The sequence below is a fragment of the Engystomops pustulosus genome, chromosome 11 (genome assembly GCF_040894005.1).
Source record: "Engystomops pustulosus chromosome 11, aEngPut4.maternal, whole genome shotgun sequence".
Taxonomy (NCBI): domain Eukaryota; kingdom Metazoa; phylum Chordata; class Amphibia; order Anura; family Leptodactylidae; genus Engystomops; species Engystomops pustulosus.
Window position 1 is genome coordinate 9,030,464 of NC_092421.1, and position 8,705 is coordinate 9,039,168.

Below are 8,705 nucleotides of genomic sequence, written 5' to 3' on the forward strand. Positions count from 1 at the left end.
TTTTCTTTCCATTAGGATTTTTTTTCCCACTTTCCACCACACGGCATGGAATATTATATACTATCACTATGAAGTGCAATGTGTTACACAGAAAACAAGCCCTCACACAGCTCTGTACATGGAAAAATAAAAAAAAAGTTGAAAAATAAAAATTAAAAAAACAAAAAAGGTGTGGGGGGTTATGAAGAGGGGTGACGAGCTGAGCCCTTTTCATCAGGGGCGTACCTACAGCCGTACCAGACGTAGCAGTTGCTACGGGGCCTGGCAGGGTCAGGGGCCCGTACTGTAATGGGCAGCGCAGCGGTACCGCAGAGATGCAGGGCTGGATTTAGCCTGTGGAAGATCCTGCTATCAGGAGGGAGAGAGGGGAGGAGACAGTGTGCAGCCAATCCCTGCTCTGCATGTCAGCAGCGCGGGAGACTCAACTTGAGAGAGAAGTCGGCACCTGAAGAGAAGCAGCTCAGTCCTCGCTCCCCCCAGTGTCTCCTCACACTCTGCCATAACCCCTTAGTGTCCTGTGTGCAGGAGAAGCTATGAAGATCCTAACTGTCCCTTACAGACCCCTCTGCATCATCCCCTCAAATCTTCCCCCACCACTGCATTTCTACAGTAATATGATGTTCTGCAGCAGCTGTTGTGACGCAGTCGGTAATAAATATGATGCAGTCAGTAATAAATGTGGAGCAGTCAGTAATAAATGTGGAGCAGTCGGTAATAAATGTGGTGCAGTCAGTGATAAATGTGATGCAGTCAGTGATAAATGTGATGCAGTCAGTAATAAATGTGGAGCAGTCAGTAATAAATGTGGAGCAGTCAGTGATAAATGTGGTGCAGTCAGTGATAAATGTGATGCAGTCAGTGATAAATGTGATGCAGTCAGTAATAAATGTGGAGCAGTCAGTAATAAATGTGGAGCAGTCAGTGATAAATGTGATGCAGTCAGTAATAAATGTGGAGCAGTCAGTAATAAATGTGGTGCAGTCAGTAATAAATGTGATGCAGTCAGTAATAAATGTGGAGCAGTCAGTAATAAATGTGGAGCAGTCAGTAATAAATGTGATGCAGTCAGTGATAAATGTGATGCAGTCAGTGATAAATGTGGTGCAGTCAGTAATAAATGTGGAGCAGTCAGTAATAAATGTGATGCAGTCAGTAATAAATGTGATACAGTCAGTAATAAATGTGGTGCAGTCAGTGATAAATGTGATGCAGTCAGTAATAAATGTGGAGCAGTCAGTAATAAATGTGGAGCAGTCAGTAATAAATGTGGAGCAGTCAGTAATAAATGTGATGCAGTCAGTAATAAATGTGGAGCAGTCAGTAATAAATGTGATGCAGTCAGTGATAAATGTGATGCAGTCAGTAATAAATGTGGTGCAGTCAGTAATAAATTTGGAGCAGTCAGTAATAAATGTGATGCGGTCAGTAATAAATGTGATGCAGTCAGTAATAAATGTGGTGCAGTCAGTAATAAATGTGATGTAGTCAGTAATAAATGTGATGCAGTCAGTAATAAATGTGATGCAGTCAGTAATAAATGTGATGCAGTCGGTAATAAATGTGGTGCAGTCAGTAATAAATGTGATGCAGTCAGTGATAAATGTGATACAGTCAGTAATAAATGTGATACAGTCAGTAATAAATGTGGTGCAGTCAGTGATAAATGTGATGCAGTCGGTAATAAATGTGGAGCAGTCAGTAATAAATGTGGAGCAGTCAGTAATAAATGTGGTGTAGTCAGTAATAAATGTGGAGCAGTCAGTAATAAATGTGATGCAGTCAGTGATAAATGTGATACAGTCAGTAATAAATGTGATACAGTCAGTAATAAATGTGGTGCAGTCAGTAATAAATGTGATGTAGTCAGTAATAAATGTGATGCAGTCAGTAATAAATGTGATGCAGTCAGTAATAAATGTGATGCAGTCGGTAATAAATGTGGTGCAGTCAGTAATAAATGTGATGCAGTCAGTGATAAATGTGATACAGTCAGTAATAAATGTGATACAGTCAGTAATAAATGTGGTGCAGTCAGTGATAAATGTGATGCAGTCGGTAATAAATGTGGAGCAGTCAGTAATAAATGTGGAGCAGTCAGTAATAAATGTGGTGTAGTCAGTAATAAATGTGGAGCAGTCAGTAATAAATGTGATGCAGTCAGTGATAAATGTGATACAGTCAGTAATAAATGTGATACAGTCAGTAATAAATGTGGTGCAGTCAGTGATAAATGTGATGCAGTCGGTAATAAATGTGATGCAGTCGGTAATAAATGTGGAGCAGTCAGTAATAAATGTGATGCAGTCGGTAATAAATGTGATGCAGTCGGTAATAAATGTGATGCAGTCGGTAATAAATGTGATGCAGTCGGTAATAAATGTGGAGCAGTCAGTAATAAATGTGGAGCAGTCAGTAATAAATGTGATGCAGTCGGTAATAAATGTGATGCAGTCAGTAATAAATGTGATGCAGTCAGTAATAAATGTGATGTAGTCAGTAATAAATGTGATGTAGTCAGTAATAAATGTGATGCAGTCAGTAATAAATGTGATGTAGTCAGTAATAAATGTGGTGCAGTCAGTAATAAATGTGGTGCAGTCAGTAATAAATGTGATACAGTCAGTAATAAATGTGATGTAGTCAGTAATAAATGTGATGCAGTCAGTAATAAATGTGGTGCAGTCAGTAATAAATGTGGTGCAGTCAGTAATAAATGTGATGCAGTCAGTAATAAATGTGATGTAGTCAGTAATAAATGTGATGCAGTCAGTAATAAATGTGGTGCAGTCAGTAATAAATGTGGAGCAGTCAGTAATAAATGTGATGTAGTCAGTAATAAATGTGATGCAGTCAGTAATAAATGTGATGCAGTCGGTAATAAATGTGATACATTCAGTAATAAATGTGGAGCAGTCAGTAATAAATGTGGTGTAGTCAGTAATAAATGTGGAGCAGTCAGTAATAAATGTGATGCAGTCAGTGATAAATGTGATGCAGTCAGTAATAAATGTGATGCAGTCGGTAATAAATGTGGTGCAGTCAGTGATAAATGTGGAGCAGTCAGTAATAAATGTGGTGCAGTCGGTAATAAATGTGATGCAGTCAGTAATAAATGTGGTGCAGTCAGTAATAAATGTGATGCAGTCAGTAATAAATGTGGTGCAGTCGGTAATAAATGTGATGCAGTCAGTAATAAATGTGGTGCAGTCAGTAATAAATGTGATGCAGTCAGTAATAAATGTGATACAGTCAGTAATAAATGTGGTGCAGTCAGTAATAAATGTGGTGCAGTCAGTAATAAATGTGATGCAGTCAGTAATAAATGTGGAGCAGTCGGTAATAAATGTGGAACAGTCGGTAATAAATGTGGAGCAGTCGGTAATAAATGTGATGCAGTCGGTAATAAATCTGGTGCAGTCAGTGATAAATGTGGAGCAGTCAGTAATAAATGTGATGCAGTCAGTAATAAATGTGGAGCAGTCAGTAATAAATGTGATGCAGTCAGTAATAAATGTGGTGCAGTCAGTAATAAATGTGATGCAGTCAGTAATAAATGTGGAGCAGTCAGTAATAAATGTGATGCAGTCAGTAATAAATGTGGAGCAGTCAGTAATATATGTGATGCTGTCAGTAATAAATGTGGAGCAGTCAGTAATAAATGTGATGCAGTCAGTGATAAATGTGATGCAGTCAGTAATAAATGTGGTGCAGTCAGTAATAAATGTGATGCAGTCAGTAATAAATGTGATGCAGTCAGTAATAAATGTGGTGCAGTCAGTAATAAATGTGATGCAGTCAGTAATAAATGTGGAGCAGTCAGTAATAAATGTGGTGCAGTCGGTAATAAATGTGATGCAGTCAGTAATAAATGTGGTGCAGTCAGTAATAAATGTGATGCAGTCAGTAATAAATGTGAAGCAGTCAGTAATAAATGTGATGCAGTCAGTAATAAATGTGGAGCAGTCAGTAATAAATGTGGTGCAGTCAGTAATAAATGTGGAGCAGTCAGTAATAAATGTGATTCAGTCAGTAATAAATGTGATGCAGTCAGTAATAAATGTGATGCAGTCAGTAATAAATGTGGTGCAGTCAGTAATAAATGTGGAGCAGTCAGTAATAAATGTGATGTAGTCAGTAATAAATGTGGTGCAGTCAGTAATAAATGTGATGCAGTCAGTAATAAATGTGATGCAGTCAGTAATAAATGTGGAGCAGTCAGTAATAAATGTGGTGCAGTCAGTAATAAATGTGGTGCAGTCAGTAATAAATGTGATGTAGTCAGTAATAAATGTGATGCAGTCAGTGATAAATGTGGAGCAGTCAGTAATAAATGTGATGTAGTCAGTAATAAATGTGATGCAGTCAGTAATAAATGTGATGCAGTCAGTAATAAATGTGGAGCAGTCAGTAATAAATGTGACGCAGTCAGTATGAATGTGGAGCAGTCAGTGATAAATGTGGTGCAGTCAGTAATAAATGTGGTGCAGTCAGTAATAAATGTGGTGCAGTCAGTAATAAATGTGGAGCAGTCAGTAATAAATGTGGTGCAGTCAGTGATAAATGTGGTGCCGTCAGTAATAGCAACAGCTTAATTGTAAATAGGGAGGTTCTGCAGCTGCTGGCTCGTGTATTGGGAGGTTCTGCAGCGGCTGGCTCGTGTATCGGGAGGTTCTGCAGCAGCTGGCGCTTGTGTTGGGGGGTTCCGACGGCAGTTGGCTCGTGTATTGGGAGGTTCTGCAGCGGATGGCTTGTGTATTGGGAGGTTCTGCAGCAGCTGGCTCGTGTATCGGGAGGTTCTGCAGCAGCTGGCTTGTGTATCGGGAGGTTCTGCAGCAGCTGGCGCGTGTATCGGGAGGTTCTGCAGCAGTTGGCGTGTATATTGGAAGGTTCTGCAGCAGCTGGCTCGTGTATTAGAAGGTTCTGCAGCAGCTGGCTCGTGTATTAGAAGGTTCTGCAGCAGCTGGCTCGTGTATTAGAAGGTTCTGCAGCAGCTGGCTCGTGTATTAGAAGGTTCTGCAGCAGCGGATGGCTCGTGTATTAGAAGGTTCTGCAGCAGCTGGCTCGTGTATTAGAAGGTTCTGCAGCAGCTGGCTCGTGTATTGGAAGGTTCTGCTGCTCCTGTTCCTGCTTCTTAGTGACTTTAGTAAAATGATGCAAGGAGTCCAGAGATTTAACCCTTTCCCTGCTTTCTTGTGGCTAATGGCTACTCAGACAAGCAGTGTAAGGGTTAAACCTCCTGACCAGTCAGTTATGGGGACACAGGGACCATATACTGGTACTGAGCAGGAGCCGCCATACTGATGGCTTCTCACCACCATCAAGGGTTTCCATTATCTTCTTCCATTATGGAGAATACCAGGGACCGTCAGTAAATAGAAGCCCCGCCCCCAGCGCCAGAACTTCTACCGCTACTTATAACAGAATAACATGCGCAGCCGCCGGCGTTATTATTACAGATATTAATACAGGAGACGGGATACAAGGAAACCTCCTGCAGAGCTCCATCTACTGCCGGTGTCTGTTATTCCCCTCCATTATAGAAAAAGATAATGGAAACTTATGTAACACTGAGGACCTGTGGATGGAGGGGCCCCAGCCAAAACTTTGCTATGGGGCACACTCATTCCTAGTTACGCCACTGCTTTTCATACACCGGTGGGGTTTGTGGCATATTGCAGCCAGGGCCGGCTCCAGGTTTCAGTGGACCCCTGGGCGATAGAGCCTCAGTGGGCCTCTTAACAGTGAACTCATGTGGCGGCATGACCCTGCTCGCTGAGCTCAGACACAGTAAGAGACAATCATATTTCAATTACATCAGCAACAAGGATACCGTCGCTGATGTAATTTAATTTTCTGATCAGGAGCGTAATGGGCTCCATAGCAGACCATTTCCTTAAAATTACATGCATGTTTTTACACAATCATTTTTACACTCATACACGTGTCTACAGATTTATACACACATACAGTATATACACATCAAATTTACAACATACACACAGATATACAGCATTAATACACACACGCATCCTGTATGTACAACAAATATACACACATGCATCCAGTATGTACAGTATATATATGCACGAATCCCATTTACATAGCTCCCAACCGTCCCGATTTTGACGGGACTTTCCCGTTTTTCGTACCTCTGCCCCGCGTCACGGGCAGCTATGATATTGTCACGGATTCTCCCCCCAGGTCCCGCTGTGTCCCGCTGCTGTGTCCGCATAGTAAATACTTTGAAAGTCTGAACTCACAGTACAGAATGGCTTCTACAGACATCGGGAGGGAATCCTTTTCAGAGAAGTGTCGGGCTTAGCGCAGAGCAGGGACCACGTCATCAGCTTCAGATCTGTCCATATATGGTCACTGCATCTCCTAGGGTTCCCCAGAGCAGACATCGGGCAGGGAATCCTTTTCAGAGAAGTGTTGGCTCAGCCGGAGAGCAGGGACCACGTCATCAGCTCAGATCTCTATCTGTCCATATATGGTCTCCAGGGCTTCCCCAGACACAAGCTCTTTATATAATTAAATTAAATAAAGTTTTGGCCAGGCTGAGATTCGAACCTGGGACCCTCTGCACCATAGACAGGAGCCTAACTAACTGAGCTATAAGCCCAGTGATACAGAGCTGAGGATTTCTGGTAACTAAGAAGTGTTATCTGCCATTTACACTGTGACACAGACTAATGCACTGATATATAGAGAGGGATCTTCTCAGAGGTTATTATTGTAATTATTGAGACTATTATTATTATTATAAATTTTATTATTATGGAGATGATTATTAATAATGGTAAAAATAATAATCATCTCAATAATAATAATAATAATAATAATAATAATAATAGTCTCAATAATTACAATAATCTGAGAAGATCCCTCCCTATATACCAAGGCAGTATATAGTTCTTAGTTACCAAAATTCTCCACTTGTTAATCACTGAGGTTATAGCTCAGTGGGTTGAGGCGCTGTGTTATTATTGTACATGGACACTGCAGGTTCTGGGTTCAAATCCCAATGAGGATAATATTTTTTTTTTTTTTTAAATTATGATTTTTATTATTTTTAATATGGCTAAAATTTGGGGCGTGGCCAGGGAGTGATTGGGGGTGTGGCTTAGGGGGATCGCCATTTTGTCCCTCTTTCCTTTTCCCAAATGTTGGGAGGTATGCATATATACAGCATATATACATACACATCCAATATATACACACAGCACATACGCAGATATACACATGCATCCAGTATATAAAACACATACGCAGACATACAGCATATATACACAGGCATCCAGTATACACAACAAATACGCAGATATACAGCATATATACACACACATTCAGTATATACAGCACATACACACAGATATACAGCATATATACACACACATTCAGTATATACAGCACATACGCACAGATATACAGCATATATACACACATCCAGTATATTCAGCACATGCGCACAGATATACATCATATATACACACACATCCAGTATATACAGCACATACGCACAGATATACAGCATATATACACACACATTCAGTATATACAGCACATACGCACAGATATACGGCATATATACACACATCCAGTATATTCAGCACATACACACAGATATACAGCATATATACACAAGCATCCAGTATATACAGCACATACGCACAGATATACAGCATATATACACACATTGGGGCAGATTTATCAAGAGTCTGAAAGTCAGAATATTTCTAGTTGCCCATGGCAACCAATCACAGCTCCCCTTTAAAATATTCACGAGCATTGGTAAAATGAAAGCCAAGCTGTGATTGGTTGCCCTGGGCAACTGGAAATATTCTGACTTTCAGACTCTTGATAAATCTACCCCATTCAGTATATACAGCACATACGCACAGATATACGGCATATATACACACATCCAGTATATTCAGCACATACGCACAGATATACATCATATATACACACACATCCAGTATACACAACAAATACACACAGATATACAGCATAAATACACAAAAAAACACATATACAGCACATATACACACAAACACATACAGTATACATGCATTTACATATGTAGCAATTATATTTACCCCAGCTGGATGTCGCTAGGTCGGAACGTGGTGGCAGGGTCAGGAAGAAGATGGACAGTGTGAGGTGCTAGGACGGCCAGGCCGGATGAGGCACACAAGTCGGACAGAAAGCGAGGTGTGCGGGCTGGCGGGGCGCGATGTGTGCGGGCCGGTCTGACGCAAAGCGCGCAGGCCGGGCACGACGCAAGGCGCGCAGGCTGGGCCTAACGCGAGGACCCGACACGTCACAGGAAAGGTGGGTTGGGTTGGGCAGGGGGCCCGCCCCACTACCTCTCCGCCCACCGGCCCAACCTGCAGGCAAGTAGTAGATTGTGGTGGGCCCCTTTGGAGCTCCGGGGCCCCGGCACTTGCCCGGGTCGGCCGGGTGCTGACGCCGGGCCTGATTGCAGCAAACCCCCACTGCTAAAACCTGCGGTTGGTGCTTGCACCGATCGCATGTATTAACTCTTCCTGATGCCCCGAATGTCATCAGGGGGCGGCGATCAGTTACCATCACAGCCTTGGATCTTCGTCAGACCCCAGGCTGCATGGATTCTGCAGGATTGTTACAATGAGCCAGTGGCAAAACACCATTTACTGCGATACAGGAGTATTTCAGTATATGGT